The sequence below is a fragment of the Protopterus annectens genome, chromosome 6.part1 (genome assembly GCF_019279795.1).
Source record: "Protopterus annectens isolate FY-2018-M chromosome 6.part1, PAN1.0, whole genome shotgun sequence".
NCBI classification, from domain to species: domain Eukaryota; kingdom Metazoa; phylum Chordata; order Ceratodontiformes; family Protopteridae; genus Protopterus; species Protopterus annectens.
In genome coordinates, this window is record NC_056738.1 from 189,464,645 (window position 1) to 189,481,890 (window position 17,246).

Below are 17,246 nucleotides of genomic sequence, written 5' to 3' on the forward strand. Positions count from 1 at the left end.
TATTGGTTTATATGAAATCTATACTGCAGTATCTGTGAATAAAGATAAGGAGTCAACAGACAGAGAAGCAGTGAGAAAAGTATAGACAATATTTACTAAGTGAATTTTAAATGTAATACTATACAAGGTTAGGGAGATGGTTAATCTACTTTTCTGGACTAATGAAAGCTTTCATGGTCTTACTTATGTATGCTATTAGTCATGGTAGGAAGTAAAGACAAAGTGAATATTCGGTGCAATGTCTTCCAAATAGAAACAGAATTTCATCCATCCAGCCATAACCCCTTTTCCTATTTTTGCACCTGGGGTCAGGGTGTAACTTCCACAATGACACTTATCTAGAGCCAAGGTTTACACTACCGGGTGGCTAGCCCTGCCGCCGTAGTTCTTCCACACCGCACCTGTTAATAAGGTGCTTTCTGCAAACACTGCTGCTTTTAGAGTGAGCTTGAGCAAATAGTAGTATTTTTTTAAGTAAACTATGACTAGAAGTTTGTTTTATAGTTTCACTGATGTATTTGTTGGGTTCAGGCACCTAGGCAGCGAGACATTTCCTTGTGGTACATTTGACTGGGGACACATGGCTGAAGTGATAGTCAGCTGCAGAGAAATATGGCTGTTTGCAAATTCCCTGTGGGCAAAGAGAAGCACATACTGCCATGCTCACAGCTTTAATAACCAAATGCCTGGTGGCAGAAGAAGTAATGAGTGTTGTGCTCAGGGTAGAGTATATACTTATGTAACTACAACATGTAGAAGTGTGCTACAGCATGGAGGAAATCCTGCAGGCTACTGTAGTCATATTTATGCTCCAGTATGTGTTTTAGGTAACATTCCCTAGACAATGTAAAGGGGGTAGTGGTGCACACACACCAATTATAAAGGCACTGCCCATTGTGCACTGCATTTGTACTGCCACTGATATGCCCGCTGGCCAGCCTGCTGCTGATGCCTGCCATATTGCCTGCTGTCTCATGTTCCCTTGGGGACCATTGACATTGTTTTCCCCTTGTAACTTTGGTTCTTGAAGTTGTGGGCATAGCAACACATTCTTCTCTTTTCCCACAGGGAATTTGCAAGCAGCCATATTTCTCTGCAGCTGACTGTCACTTCAGCCATGTGTCCCCAATCAAATGTACCACAGGGAAATGTCTCGCTGCCTAGGTGCCTAAACCCGTATTTGGTAATTTTCCTTTCATAAATAGTGTAACTTAACCTGACATACACCTAGATTGTGTCAAATGATTACTTACTGTTACTTTTGCTGTGCTGCTTTCAGTGCTGAAATTTCCGGATAATTCAGACTAAAACTACATAGTGCATCATACATGTTCAGACAACCCAAAAAGGTTTACTGGCCAATGAAGCGTGTAGCTGTATGCTATCAGGATTAAGTAATCTATAGAGTATACAAAACATTAGCAGCATGCTGTGGAATACGTGCCTTCTCTGTGCGACACAACTGTAATTTGAGCAGACAGATGCTGCTTTCAGTGCATGTCATGTACTCCTAGATTAGAAAAGATACAGTGAAAACACAAGTATCCATGAAACTGGAGAAATGTCCAACCATTCTCAGACTCCCTACCATCCCTGGATAATCCTGAGTTGATGACCCCAAAGCTGCAGACTTTGCTGTTTGTATGACCTAGACACCATGCAAGATATAATACATGCAATCAGAAGCATACTGAAAGAACTATTTTTTTTTGTATTTTACTTTTCAGACCTTGAAAGCCATCCAACTATCCCAGTGCTCTGACTACTTACTGTTGCGGTCCTACACTTGGGACCTGTATCACCACAAAGCATTCATGATATGCTGCAACATTCAGGAGGTGTTTCTTATTCCTTGCTCCCAGTCATACACATGAGGTTCCATGTGTATCATTTATGCAGGGTACTGTAAGGACACAATCATCACTGTCTTCTGAGATTTCCAAAGGATAAAGTTGGTAAGGTTTGTGGGTGGTCTAATTTTTATCAGTTGTATCATGCAGCACTGCTTTGATGTCTGAACCCAGATAAAGTACCTGTGTAGGTAAAGAGTGACTAGGTAATTAATGCCTGTAAACTGAATCATGGGAAAAGCTGATATTCATGTGTCATTAATTTTTTTACTACTGAATTAAAAGGACAATAAATGATCCCATGCTACATTTTTGAAGTATAGGAGTACAGACTAAATGCAAAAACATACCAGGTGCATGAACTATGGGCAATGGACTAGGAATGCAATCTGTACCAAATACCTGTGACAGAACAGAAGGATTCTGGAAAAAGTCCATACTGACTTCAGCAGAATTACTGGCTGGGAGAGAACATCTAAACAACCGTTGTGGCACAGACTCACTGGCATAATGATTATATGGCTTGTATGGCTCCCTCCCCCTGGGCAGACAAGGCAACATCAGACACTCAATCCCTCCTTCTCCACATATGGCCCCACTTGTATATACTGGAGTTTGTGAGATGGGTAGCAACGGTTATATACAGTACATACAGTGAAAAGGATAAAGTTAAAAACAGCATTGATTTGTCAACCATAGAAAATATGACAAAGGTAGTGGAAACCATGCCAAGTTACTGCAGTGGACAAAATGCAACATAAAGCTAAGTGCATCCCAAATATTTAGGAAATTTAGACATAAATACTTTTTCTAAGAGTTTGTGTAGAGTGCCACTAATAGAAAAGAAATGACAAACAGTAGGCTACTGTCCAGTATTGGCATCAGTAGAAGATGACAAACTTGTAGTAGAAAGTACACTAGAGAGGCTGCAATGTCAATCATTACTGTACTTGAAGGGATACTAGATTACAAAACATACCATGAGTACAATGAAAAAGATACAGGTGACAGAGCCTGTCACTGGTACATGGGAAAGCATTATGGGAACATAGCATTTCATTAGTGTATTGAAAGATACTGGATGATAGAAAAAGTCATTAGCATAACTGGAAAGACTGCTGACAGTTCACTTGGAGATTAATTGATCAAAAATATCAGGTTGGGTACCAGCAGTGTATGCTAAAGCAGTATGTGTCAGTGAGTAGGAGTTTTGTGGCACACCCTTAATTAATAGCTGTATCTATATTGCATGGGGTCATTAGGTTAATCTTACTCTTACAGTTCACTGTTTATACAGAGTGGGACAGCAAAGACAAAATGGCTCTCAAGTACGAATGAGTGCACTGTTTTTGAAAATGTAACGCTTCTGTTCAAGCATAATACAAGAATACTATACAAGTGAACCGCATCATCCATCTAAGGTTGTAATGGGTAGACTTGAAGGAATTTTCATTTCACATAGTATGCATAGCACAAAAGATTGCAAAAAGCAATCACAATACTTACACGGGACTGTTACTGTCATGTTTCTTTTCTGTACTGTCAGACTTTCTGTACCTGTCTAGGTAAGAAACTTGTGCTCGGCCTAAATGCCAGATTACTAATCTTAACACCCCCTACAGTGAAGCATCTGTGTAACTCCCATTCAGTATCTCTCACACTATTGATCTGTGCAAGACTGGGTGTTAATACACTTGTTCACCTTTTCTGTGCAGAAACTAACATTTCTACAATGCATTCTTCAAAGACTCAGTATAAAAATTGTTCAACACTGAATAAAATGCAAAAGTGATGCACACAGTTTTCTCAAGATGTCATCAATCCTTTTCGATTTGTATTGATTTTTTTTTTCTGCTACAGAATAATTCTGACACTCTGGCTTATGCTGAATAGGATGTGGAGATGTTAATTTGGTGAAAAAAAAACGTTTTATAGGTTTATGGGTAAATACTACACTAGCTGCCCTTGAGGGTCATTTTAAGCCTAGCTAATTTCCTTTTTTGTGCTTGAAATAACCTATCCCATTTGGGTATAGATTGGTCTTATCCAGCCCATGGTTGATAATTATATAGTAGCCCTAATGAGAATAATTGGGATCATTTAAAAAAACATAAGCCAGCACTAGATTCCACTTAGGAGAATTTTAATACAAATACAAATGGTCAAGATTACCCATGTATGAAAATACAAAAAACATACACCCTAAAGGGTGATACAGCATACCGGTTTCAGCATAAAGTCTTTATCAGTGCAACACAACAGTTCAGTAACAATCATTATATATAAATGCCCTGCAATTAAATGGTGCACAAACAATTATCCAATCACAAATGTTCCTTGAGTCCTGGAGGAAAAAGGCCACCCAATGTTATTATCCACATCTTTTCTTTATAATCCAAAAGAGAATGTAGATTTTCAGAAGAAGTGTTTAGTTTATATATTTTATCTATCACTGTAAATCTGAACCAAGCAGAAGGATGTAAAACCTGATGTTTATATAAGGCATTTGTATTTCTATGACATTTAATTTCACTCATGTGTTCTGATATTCGAAATTGAAATGGGCGAGAAGTTTGCCCGACATAAAAAGCAGGGCAAGTACAATTAACCAAATAAATCACCCAATCACTGCTACAATTTCCAAAAACTTTAGGACAATTAAAAGCCATGAATGAACTTTGTTTCGGGACCATATTGCGGAATCTGCAATGTCCACAAGGAAAACTAGCCATTACTGGGCCACCTGTTAAGGTGGTTTGCAAACTTTTATGTGTCATCTTACCCTTTTTATAATGGTTGAACCAGCCCCCCAAAATCTTTCCTCTTCTGTATCCAAACCTACATCTAGATGGCAAAAACTGAGATAATCTCTCCTCCGTATGTAAAATATCCCAATGTTTATGTATAATATCCTGTAACTGCCTGGTATTGCCCCCAAATTCCATGATATATCTAAATACGGGGTCAGATCTTAAATTTTTATCCTTATAAACAAGTGTTTGTTGTCTATTAACTTCATGAACCCTTTTCATGGCTGTATCAACATCAAATTTCCTATAACCTGGCTCATAAAATCTATGGGCCATATCATCTGTTTGGACATTATAACTTTCCGTAGTGGAACATATTCTTTTCAGTCTCAAAAATTGAGACTTAGGAGTATTCATAATAACATGTGGGGGATGGCAAATGGAGGCATATGGCAAATTATTAAACTGGGGATATTTCCTACAAACATTGCTACTTAATGTACCATCTTGTAATACTTTGACCTCTATATCTAAGAAGGTCACCATTTCCCAATGATAATTCAATGTAAAATGGATTCCCCATTTATTTTTGTTGAGATATTCAACGAACTCAATTAAATAATGCTCATCTGACCTCCATATTAGCCAAAAATCATCCAAATAACGACGCCAGATATATATTTCCCCCCAAAACATATTGTGACTCGTGATAAATTAAGTGATGTTCAACATAGACCATAAATAGGTTTGCATAGATGGGAGCAAAAGATGTTCCCACTGCAGTACCCTTAAGTTGTAAATAGCAGACATTGTCAAAATAGAAAATATTTTTGTTGAGTATGTGCTCCATTAGGCACAAAAGGAATGTATTAAATCCAGGCGGATAAAGGGGAACATGAGATAGCCAAAAGTCCAGTGATAATAAACCATCCCAATGTGGAATATTTGTGTATAGTACACTAACATCTAAAGTGCATAATATCCAATCCTTTTCTAACTGTATATTATTTATGATGTTCAAAAATTATGTAGTGTCCTGCATCTGTGCTTTAACGTGTCAACAATGGTTTCAAATATTTTGTAAGATATTCAGATAATGGTTCAGTTAAAGAACCTCGCCCTGACACTATAAGTCTACCCGGAGGTTTTTCCATAGTTTTTATGTATTTTGCATAGCATATAAAAAAATCTGTTTAGCAGGATTCACTACCATGAGATGATGCTTATCATGCTTGGATATGATACCTTCTTCAAAAGCCAAAGTTAGAAAATTGTCAATTTCAGCTTTAAAAATATTAGTAGGATCTAGATCTTTCAACACCAAATTTTGAAAAATAGCCACGTTTTTATTCATAGGAGGTACAACATTAGATGTTCTAAACCTGAAGTTATTTAAATTTTCAACACATGGCTGCATATCTGCAAAATGTAATTTTAAATTTATTTTACGGCAAAAATCAATAACATCTTGTGCAAAAGAATATTCTGACACCATAAACATGGGAACAAAACCCATACCTTTATTCAGCAATTTGTGCTCTGTTTGTGTAAGTTCCAAAGATGAAATGTTATGAACATTCAAATAGTCATCCATTTGCGTGTTAACACTGCCAACATTGCTTCCAAGCTTGCTCCTGTTTCCTGTATGTTTCCCCCTCCCCGCCTGGATCTCCTAAAGGGAAATTCACATTACCCTTTTTAACAGGTGGAGAGCTATGCAAGACTGTTCCGTCCCTATCTGTGTTGGAAGAGAATTCATCCCCTGATGTATCAGATGTAGATTTAATATTTTTCAATATAGATCTCTTTCTTTTCCTCTTAAAATTGGGTGAGCTGGCCCTGATTTGTCGTTGGTAAACTGAACTGTTTTCTTAAGTGCAAATGGTTTACCTGTGGAGTAATCTCTGACATCCCTCTGAAACTTCTTAATCATTCTAGCTTTTAAATCTTGTTCTAACTGTATTAAACTGCCTGAGAGTAAGGAAACCTGTTCTTGATATATATCATGGTTTTTATATTCTTGCAACTTGGTGCATAATTCACCTATACTTGCAGTCAAGGTCGTGATTCTCCGTTCATAGAATTGTATCAAAATCTTGACAAAACTCATAGAAGAATGTTGTACTTGTTGCCATTGAGTTAATAAAGTTTCATCTACCCCCTTGACAAAAGGTTGTATCCTTACTCAAACCACGTGGAGTGATGTTATTGTTTGAATATGCTTGTTTGAATATGCCTTAAATAATCTAAGATGCCAAATCTGAATTTGCATTTCTTTCATCTCACTAGTTAGTTTAGTAAAAAGATCTTTGCATGAGTCAGATTGAACCAAATCCCCAACTCCCCCCTTGGTTGATGATATACAAGCATCAAAAATTTTTATATCATCTCTGTCAGCCAAAAGGCCATGAATAATATTTTTTCAGATCCATATTTTTCATACATGAGTAATCTTGCCCATTTATATTTGAATTAAAATTCTCCTAAGTGGAATCTAGTGCTGGCTTATGTTTTTTTTTAATTGGCATCTTTCAGTTGGGCCGCGCACATTGTCGTACGTGCATGGGACTGATAGTTCCTGTTTCCAAAATAATTGGGATCATATCATAGATAATTTGATGGGACCCATGCACAAGATAAAGCATTTAGGAGCTGCCCCTATCCATCAGTTGGAAGCAGTCTTGGGGTAAATTTTCTGTTTCCCACCCATAGATCCAAGTTGTGCTTGAAAATGGACAGTGATGAACTTTGATTTATGTGGCTGGGAGTCTATTCCATAGCAGCAGTGTCCTCTGTGAGATACCTGTCTCTCCAAAGCATTCTGTTGATGTTGCAGAAAAGGTTTAGATCCCTACACATAGTATTGCTGATGTGCAGTAAGTCCATCAGTACTGGGTTGGAAGTTGCTTTGTATGCCAGACACAGGTCACCTATTAGCAGTCTGCAGGATACTGAGACAACCATTTCAATAATAATACTTTATTTTGTACTCATGATGAGCTATTTTAAAAGTCAAACAAATAAAGTGCAAAGAGGAATTAATAAATATTTTTTGGATTTTCACAAACAAAATTAGAAACAGTAGTAAAAAAATCAGAAGATAAATTGAGGTGTAGTTAAAATATATGCATATGCATGTATGTAATAATTTATGTGCTAGTATGCACAGCACTCTTGCACTGTGAGTTCTGGAAGTACAGGAATTGCCAGTTATATTTGTTATATGGTACAGCATAAAGAAATACTTGTCAGATGAATGATTTTGCAAGAGCTGACATTTCTATCAAACCCATTGTTAAACCTATAAAATTGAAAAAATATTGTTAAGGGGCAGATCCATAATGGAAGAATTGGGAGGGGTATGAGATAAAATGAAGAATTGTTTTCAGTGTTTAAACAACATACACATGTGAAGCACGAGGCACATACTTGGGTGTGTGCAAGCATCATCAGGTTTGTATTTTGCTTCTTGTTTCTGCAGGGTGTATGTCAGGGAGTTGGGCTAGAAGAAAATACCCTTGTGATAGCCTAAGTGCTGATCAGTAGTACTTGCATGTCAGAGGAAATAAATGAGCAAAACCACGATGGGGAAGGTGCGTAAACGGGAGAGAGAGAGAAAATGGGAAAAAGAAGAAGAGGGATAAAAAATATAGGAAAGGGGTTAAAAGAAAGCACCAATGACCATTTCCTGTATGTCAATGATTCTGAAAAGATCTTAGAAGTTACTTTTGCAACCTTTATGGACAGTAATAAAATTGACCTCCTGATTAACAGCACATGTGCAATTAGGCTGAAACTTTAAAGCAATTCTGATCACTGGAAAGATTGTATTGCAGTTTTAATGCACTGCGTTACCCAGATACTGTCATTGACCTATTCATTTGAGAATAACATTGAAGGCACTGGATATCAGCCAGAAGGGATGAACCTGAACTATACCTGTAATTGTAGAATTGCAGGTTTAGTATAGGTCTCAGTGCAGCCATTTTCGAAAGAAGTGCTTCCTGAGGGCCGAAGATCGTGCCAGTAAAATCAAACTAAAATTGTAAATATGCTTTTCTCCCCAGGATGCTGCTGAACAGGGACTACTAGCTTAAGTGGACTAGCCTGGTCGACAGATGCAAATAAATAAAATAAGTAAATTCATATGCAGCCTGTTTGTGCACAGCAACCAATACAAAAATACATCAGAATGTAAAGAAAAGAAGCAAACATTTCAAAAAGACATTTTCTTTCCTAAATATCTTCTATTTGCTCTTTGCATATCATTATTTATTTATCTCATCAGTCAGTCATTAATATATGTAAAAATAGTTTTCCATGCAGTGCCAATTGCACAAGTTCAGTCATCATCAGTAAGTCTAGATTTACTATTAATAATGGTGAATAAATCCTCCAGGTTTTTACATGGGGAACACAGACCACCAGCGTTGTGTTACATTTAAATATACATAGCATTTAGTACACAGTATAAGATACTTGTGCTTTAGCAAATCATTAATGGCATATTTATTTAAGGAATCCTTTTATCCTTTTTCAGCTACAAATGAAAAGAATTTTAAAAGAAATGGATAAAGATAGAATTCAAAGAGATTTTAAAACAACTAATACGAGAAAAATCACACAAACATTATACAACTAAATATTAAGTTAAACAGGATAAAGTTGTTGCTCTGACCATACCAGTTGTGAAAGTGACACAAAAGTTGGAATTTCTCACGATCGCTGGTAGTGGCACTTCTTATTAACCGTAAAGATCAATCAATTACTAAATCTTCTTGCCTCTAAGCTATTTCTTTCATCCTACAAACAGTGAAAAACTGTAGCAAAAAAAAAAAAAACATAAATCAAAATAAATCTTTTCTTACCAGGCAACTGCATAGTCAATCAAAAACCAACACAGGATTGTTTAGTTAAACTCTCTATCTGAAGTATACTCAACATCTTTATTAGAAAATGATTAAAATGGATCCGCCACATAACGCATGCACTCAGGTCACTCCACAACAAGTACAAATATGAGTCTGTCATTGTCAATGTTGGTGTGAATGACTTGAGACGTACCTCCCTGGACTACATGAAAAGAGAAATGGAAGAGCTGTCCGATCTTGTAGCCTAGGCAGGTATGACCCTAGCCCTGAGTAGCATCCTGCTATCACCCAGAATGATACCACAGTATAAGGACAAAATGATTGACTTCAACAATTGGCTAAGCTTCTGGTGTCATTCTAAGGGGATCCAGTAATAGTCTGCCTGGGATAACATGATCGACAGACCACAATGCTTTGCCACAGATGGCCTGCACCTGTCGCCCTTGGGATTCTGGATACTGGCTAAGGCTCTTGCCACCCCTATAGTGCCTCTTTTAGGCAAGGTTCAAGTGACAAATTCACCACCATAACAGGTACAAGCAAGCAAAATCTGAGGGTAATGCTACTCAATACTAGAAGTCTAAACCTCAAAATGCACTCACTTGAGGCACTCCTTAAAATGGAGAACATCGACATCTGTGTAGTGGCAGAGACCTGGTTTAAGGCTCCAGAGAGCACCCCTGCATTACCAGGCTATAATTCAAACCACACCTTTTGGCTACCTAACTTGGACTGAAACACTAAAGGCAGAGGCATGTCCATATTCATTAAGGATATCCACACCTCCAGGCTAGTTGCTCAGCATAATGCATCCAAGATTATCCAAGTGCAACTAACTCTGGGCAAGACCACAATCCAAATTGTAGCTTGCTACAGATCCCCCACGATGCCCCAGGATTCCCACTCATCATTTCTTGATACACTGGAAAATATTAGGGTAAATAATGGGCGATTTCAACTACCCCACCATTAACTGGGAAAACTACTCATGTACTTTTGCACAACGTTTTCTGGACTTCATAAATTCCAACGCCTTGGATCAACTTATCCACACCCCCACCAGGGGCAGCAATATCCTAGACCTGGTCATTACCAACATGGGCAATCAGTGTTCTACACCAGAGGTCAATTCTTCGCTCATCAGATACAGCCACAAGCTAATCACCCTAGACATCCACATCCTGCCCCCCACCCCCCATTGTGGAAACCACCGTAAAAAATTTCTCCAAAGCCAACTTCACACTTCTTATGACAGAAGTGGCAAACTTCTTGACACCCATATAGATGGACAATAGTAGAGGTACGACTGCTGAATCCTACACAAATGCACTTTATAAGTACTTGCAAGGAGTGCATGGATTGTGCAATCCCTAACAGAACCAAGATGCTATCCTCCAAAAGGAAGCCAGCCAGGTGGTCCCCTGCCATAAACAAACTCTACAACAGAAGAAAGAAACTGTTGCAAAAAAGAGTAAAATTCCATGATTGGAGGAACTCCCTGGTCAGCCTCAGTAAGAAGCTGAGATCCCTCATAAAATCCTCCAAAGCTAGTTACGAAAACAAAATCGCCACTGATCTAAAGACAACCACAAAGCATTCTATAGCTATGTCAAGAATCTCAATGGCAAGACTCAGATCTGCTCTGAGTTACAGAACAATGGCACTAAATATACAGAACCAACTGATATTGCCAGCATCCTGGCAGATTGGTTCAACCCCCCCTTTCACCCCCTAAAGGGCCCAGCTCTATACCGGAAGAATGCAAAGTTCCTGTAATCATGGCTGCACAGGTAAAAACCACACTCTCCAAAGCCAAGAACACAGCATCCATGGGACCTGACAATATCCCAGGCTGCGTTCTACATGAACTATAGAACGAACTGGCACCCCACCTAAGCACCATATTCAATCATAGCCTCACCTCAGGCTTTGTGCCCACTGAATTGTGCACAGTGAGGATTATCCCACTCCATAAAGGGGAAGCCACCATGGACCCCAGGAACTACCGCCCTATTAGCCTAATGAGCCTCGTCTGCAAGACTGTGGAATGTATCATCATGGAACTTATAAACAATGACATTCATAATCTCCAAACTCTGGACCCCACCCAATTCGGGTTTGTAAAAGGCAGATCATGTCTCCTAAACCTGATAGACTTCTTTGAAGTGGTCACCAAATCCGTAGATGAGGGTAAGGTGGTTCACAGAGCCTATCTAGATCTCGCCAAGCCTTTCAATACCATCCCCCACTCTGGAATTATAGATAAACTCACTAAACTAGGTATAAATCCCTATGTCACAAGATGGGTCGCCAACTGGCTCGCTGACAGAACCCACACTGTGAAAGTAGCAGACTCCAAATTCAACTTCAGACCAGTGACAAGTGGAGTACCACAGGGTTCAGTCCTGGGTCCTCTCCTGTTTGGTATCTACTTCTCTGAAGTACAGGCTAACACAGAAGGTCTTTGGCTAATGAAGTTCACAGATAACTGCAAAGTAGGAGCCATAATCGAAACTCCTAACAATGTGGACATCCTACAAAAGGGCCTCACTGAGACGGATGCCTGGTGTCAAAGCAATGGCCTCAAGCTCAATGCCAAAAAGTACACTGTCATCCCTTTTGGTAAAAACTCTGTACCCATGAACTACCACATAGGCAGTAGTCTACTTAACACCAAAAGTGTGATAAGAGACCTTGGGATACAGGTGGACAGTAGTCTCTCCTTTGATAATCGCATCACCACAGTAGTCAGAAAATCCTTCTATGTGGCACACCTCATCACAAAAGGTTTCTCATCCAGGAAAAAAGAGGTCATTGTTCCCCACTACTTGTCACTCATTAGACCCATTATAGAATACAGCTCCCCTTTTGGTATCTACCTCACAAGACATCTACAACAACTGGAAAGGCCGCAGAAATACTTCACAAAGAGGATTACCGGCCTCAAACAGATGCCCTATGCAGACCGTCTCAAAAAACTCCAGCTTTACTCCATCGCATATCACCTACTCAGAGACAATCTCTGCCTAACATACAAAGCTATGTCAAACCCAGAGCTGTTGGGCATGCTCCACTTAAGGAAATCCCAATCCCTCCGAGCTACACGCTCTAGGGACCTAAACCTTGTCACCACAATAAACAGAACATGGTGGAGGAATAGATTTCTGTCCCAGAGACTTCCTATACTCTGGAACAATTTATTTATTTTTATTTTATTTTACATTTGTTGACCGGGCTAGTCCAACTGGATACATGTCCATTTTCAGTAGAGGCCCGAGGAGTTAAGCTCCAAAGCTAGGACAATGAAATTAACAATGCAATTAACATGAGATAGATAAAAAAAACAGCTATTTACAGTATGTATAACAGATTATCACCATAAAATTTACAGTGCAGAATACAGGGATAATAAAGGATGCAAGTACAATCTATAGTTTACAATGCAGAAATAGCGGCATAATAAAGGAATGCAAATACAATCAAGGTTTTCAAGAGATAATTAGTAACATTGTTTAATAAGGAAGGAGTTGATTTTAATGTGTTAATGGGTTTGGAAGATCAGAGTATATAAGGACAGTTAGACTAGTCAGGTTTAGAGCATGGGCATAACCAATGAGTTTTGAGGAGTACTTTCAATTTGTTTTTAAAACAGGGTAGTGAAGGAAGTGTGGAGAGTTCATTTGGAAGGAGGTTCCAGGCTTTTCCAACTATATTAGAAAAAAGGGAGTCACCAGCTTTATTGTTTGTTTTAGTTGTATGTACTAGAAGTTTCTGAGAAGACCTTAAGGATTCCAGGTTTTTATAGGGAGTGATTAGTGTGGAAAGAATAGGTGTTTTGGATGGTTTGTAAAGAGTGTTGTGGGCTATAGTTAGCTGATGAAATTTAATTAGATTTTGTAGTTCAAGCCATCCTAGCTGCTTTAAATTGAAGCAGTGATGGGTTCTAAATGGGTTGCCTGTTGCAAATCTGGCAATATTATTGTAGGACATTTCCAATTTGTTAAGATTATTTTTTGATAGGTTAGTAAAAATAGGTGAGGCATAGAGAAGAGAAGAGATAAGATGAGTGTGTGCTATTGTGGTTCAAGCTGAAGGTAGGAGAAAGGATTTTATCCTATAGAGAGAGCCTAGATTTCTGTTGACAGTTTTTATGGTATTGTTAATATGGATATCAAAGTTCAGATTATTGGCAATGGTGACTCCTAATAGTTTGGTGGTTGGTTCAGGGGATATAATGGTTTTATTGGTAGCGTTAACTGAGAAATCTAATAGGAGGATTTCTTAGTAGGAGAGAAAAGAAGGAGTTTAGTCTTTTTGGGATTTAGGAGAAGGCATCTATGTGTGAACCATTTCTCAATTGTGTTAAATACTTGTTGAGTAAGATAGAGAAGTTCAGAGGAGGAGGGGGCTGAGCATATCAGTGTAGAGTCATCCGCATATTGTATGCATGTAGCTTGGGGGATGACAAGGTGGAGGTCATTGATGAATATAGAAAAAAGTAGAGGTCCAAGGATGGACCCTTGTGGGACTCCAAGGTTGACAGGCAGGTGAGTAGAGAGAGACTTGTGCCATAGTACGGCCTGTTGTCTTTTATCCAGGTAAGACTGGAACCATTTTATGGAGGATGTATCTAGTGACAAGGATTTCAGTATAGTGATAAGAATTTGGTGATTTACCATGTCAAAAGCTTTAGACAGGTCAATGAATAGGGCTGAAGAGAGTTTGTTAAGGTTGCGGTTGTTGTTGATACAGTCTGTGAAGGAAAGAAGGGCAGTAGTAGTGCTATGTGAAGGTCTAAAACCATGTTGACAGTTGGCTAGTAGGTTATTTTGTATTAGATGGTCAAGCAATTGTTTGTGGATACATTTTTCCATGATCTTTGCTAGAGGTGAGAGGAGGGCAATGGAGCAGTAATTGGAGTGTTCAGTGGATTGTCCTCCTTTGTGGAGGGGGATAATATAGGAAATTTTCCATAAACTGGGGATATAACTTTCAGTAATAGTTCTGTTGATCAGGATAGAAATGGGATAGGCAATAGCTTTGGTAGATTGTTGTACGAATTCAGCAGATAGTTGGTCTGCTGAGGGGGAGCAAACTACCTGTCTATATCAAACAAAGCTCCTCATTAGCACTCTTCAAGAAAAATCTTGATGATTGGATGGGAGATAGGAAATTCACCCCGGGGATCACTTCTGTGGCTCTGCTCGACAGGGGCACAGGAAAATAATTTTCTCAGCTGGCGAAAGCTAGGGTACCTTTTTGGCTAGGCTTATATAGGCACTAGGGCCAGTAGCCTAGTACTTACCTATGAACCTATGAAATTATTAACTTAATGACTAAGAATATGAAATAAACATTTAATAGCCTCATTAGTGAAAGTAATAATATAGCTACTTTGAGATGTTATGGCAGAAGAATCTAAGTCTGGTAATAGTGTTCTTGTATAAGAAACAAAAAGAGCATCTAGATCAGAGAAACAGTGCAAAAGAGTTTCATGAAGTTGTGTTAAATATTTAACATCATAGACAACATGATCAGAAAAATGGTACAAAAGTAGTTTTTTACGCCATTAAAAAGATCTGTTTTCACTAAGTAATGCTGTGGCAGTACTTTAGGGACAAATGCAAGTCCTAAATGTAAAAGTTTAATTAAACCGTCTTCCAGACCATAGCCTGGCAGTTTTCATAAGATTCAATTTTTCCTCCTTGCATTATTAAAGCATGTTATACTACTTACTGTGAAAAAAGTCATGGTGCTACCCCACCATTGTCGTTTGTAGTTACCTGGCCCAGCATATCTGTCCTGAAATGCGTTGGGACTCTTGCTGTCGCTTCTATCACAAAAGGGCTGGTTATATGTTCTTTCCTTATATGAGCTAGTATATGCATTAGAATTGCCCCTTCCCAGTCTGTTATTAGCTGGCTGATGACTAATTTGTTACAGATCTGCTACCACTTTGGTATAAGAATGGCTATAAGAAGAATTAATAGCTCCTTCACTGCTCATACGGGAAAAACAACTCTCAGTGTTTCTACGTGAAGCCTTTTCTTACAATGTTGCATTCTGACTTCCAGTTCCGATGTCTGCAGAGGAATGCTTTCTCATTAGCATAATCAATGAGACTATATTTCCCTTTGGTTTTCCTTTCCTCTTGTAAGGTGCTTTTAGTTATTTTATGTTTTTCTTTGATCACATTTGTCAAACATGACATTTCAGTCCTGTTAAGCTCTCCTTGTAGATATTTGTGAACAGTTCTGATTTCCTCCACTATCTGCCTTTCCTCATCTGAGTATTACTTAATAAGTATGTATACCCACTGTTATACACACTTACATGTGCAGCAATCCACCTGTTAGCAAAGACTTTCACTCCCACTCTCATCACTAAGGTCAAAGGGGGTAGTGGGAGATTTGAAAGCCCTAAATCCAATTCTTTATACATCTGTAGTGTCACAATATTCAAATGGACTACAGACTTCTTTTGCATCAATTTTTCCAACTGATCACAAAAAGCATTTTTAATAGCCTGCAGTCCTACACTAATATTAGACAACAAAGACAGACGTTTGGTGTCATCACTCTCATTACATTCGGTAAAAATAACAGCAAAGGGAGGATTCTGTCCATTGTGGAACACATCACGATCAGTGTCAGGCTCATTACCAGACCTTCATAATCCATAATAGAGCACTGAGTAAGATCCATGTAAAACTGTTCAAATTTCACCATTCAGAAATAACATGGAAGTACCTGCTACCATATAAAAAATCAGGGAAAAAAAGCTTATGGTAAAACAAATCAAATGATAACCAAATGGCAAGCAGGTAAAAAGATAAAAAAAACACCCTGACACCTCGGCAAGCACCAGCCTTCCACAGGATGATATTACAGCACACATGGCTAGATTAAATAAGCTCTACAAAAGAGCAATAAAAGTTAGCTAATACAAAACAAAGAACTCTGCTAATAAAAGAATGGCCTTTGAAAAGTTGCTGAAAGTAGCAGTTGTAGACTTGACTAAAATCTTTGGGTATGTATCTCACAGTAAACTTTTATCAAAGCTGGAACAAGAGATCTGACCATTAGTTTTTATCCCATTTTTTCTAACTACTGATTTAGCCATAATTTTAGACTCCAAAGGAGGAATTCCACATCCAGGTCTGGGACTCTTACAAAAGCAGAACCACAGTGCTCAGTGCTCTCTTAGCCCGGATATCAGTGCAATTCTGTGTGCAGATGATGTGGTCCTTCACCAGTCTAATCAATTTACAGACCACATCAGAAGATCACTCAGTTCTAGTACTTTCATACTTTGAGGCCAGTTTGAACAGCGAGCATTAGCAACTCATTTTAATAAAGTGCTTTGGTTCTTCACTCTTCTCAGAAATCTCCAAACAGAGCTGGACCTTCACTGAACCTGTGGGCACCACTACTACTGAGACAGTGGACCACTTCAAATATTTTGATTTATAGCTTGATCCTACACTAAAGTTTAACATCACTATTTGTTAGGCTGGCATGAGATGTGGTAGTCATGATATTAAACTGTTATTGAATAGCTAACTTCCTAGCTAAAGAAACAAGGACAGAAAGCCCCAGGAAACAGGATACCTCTGTCTTTAGGACACTAACTCACCAATAAACATTAACATTTCATACAGTTATGAGCAAAATAGTCCCATTCATGCAGCAGGATCTTGGAATGGAACACCACTGCACCCCCACTTAAAACCATTAAGTGGCAACCGTATGAGTTTCAGGATTCTGTATTTGGCT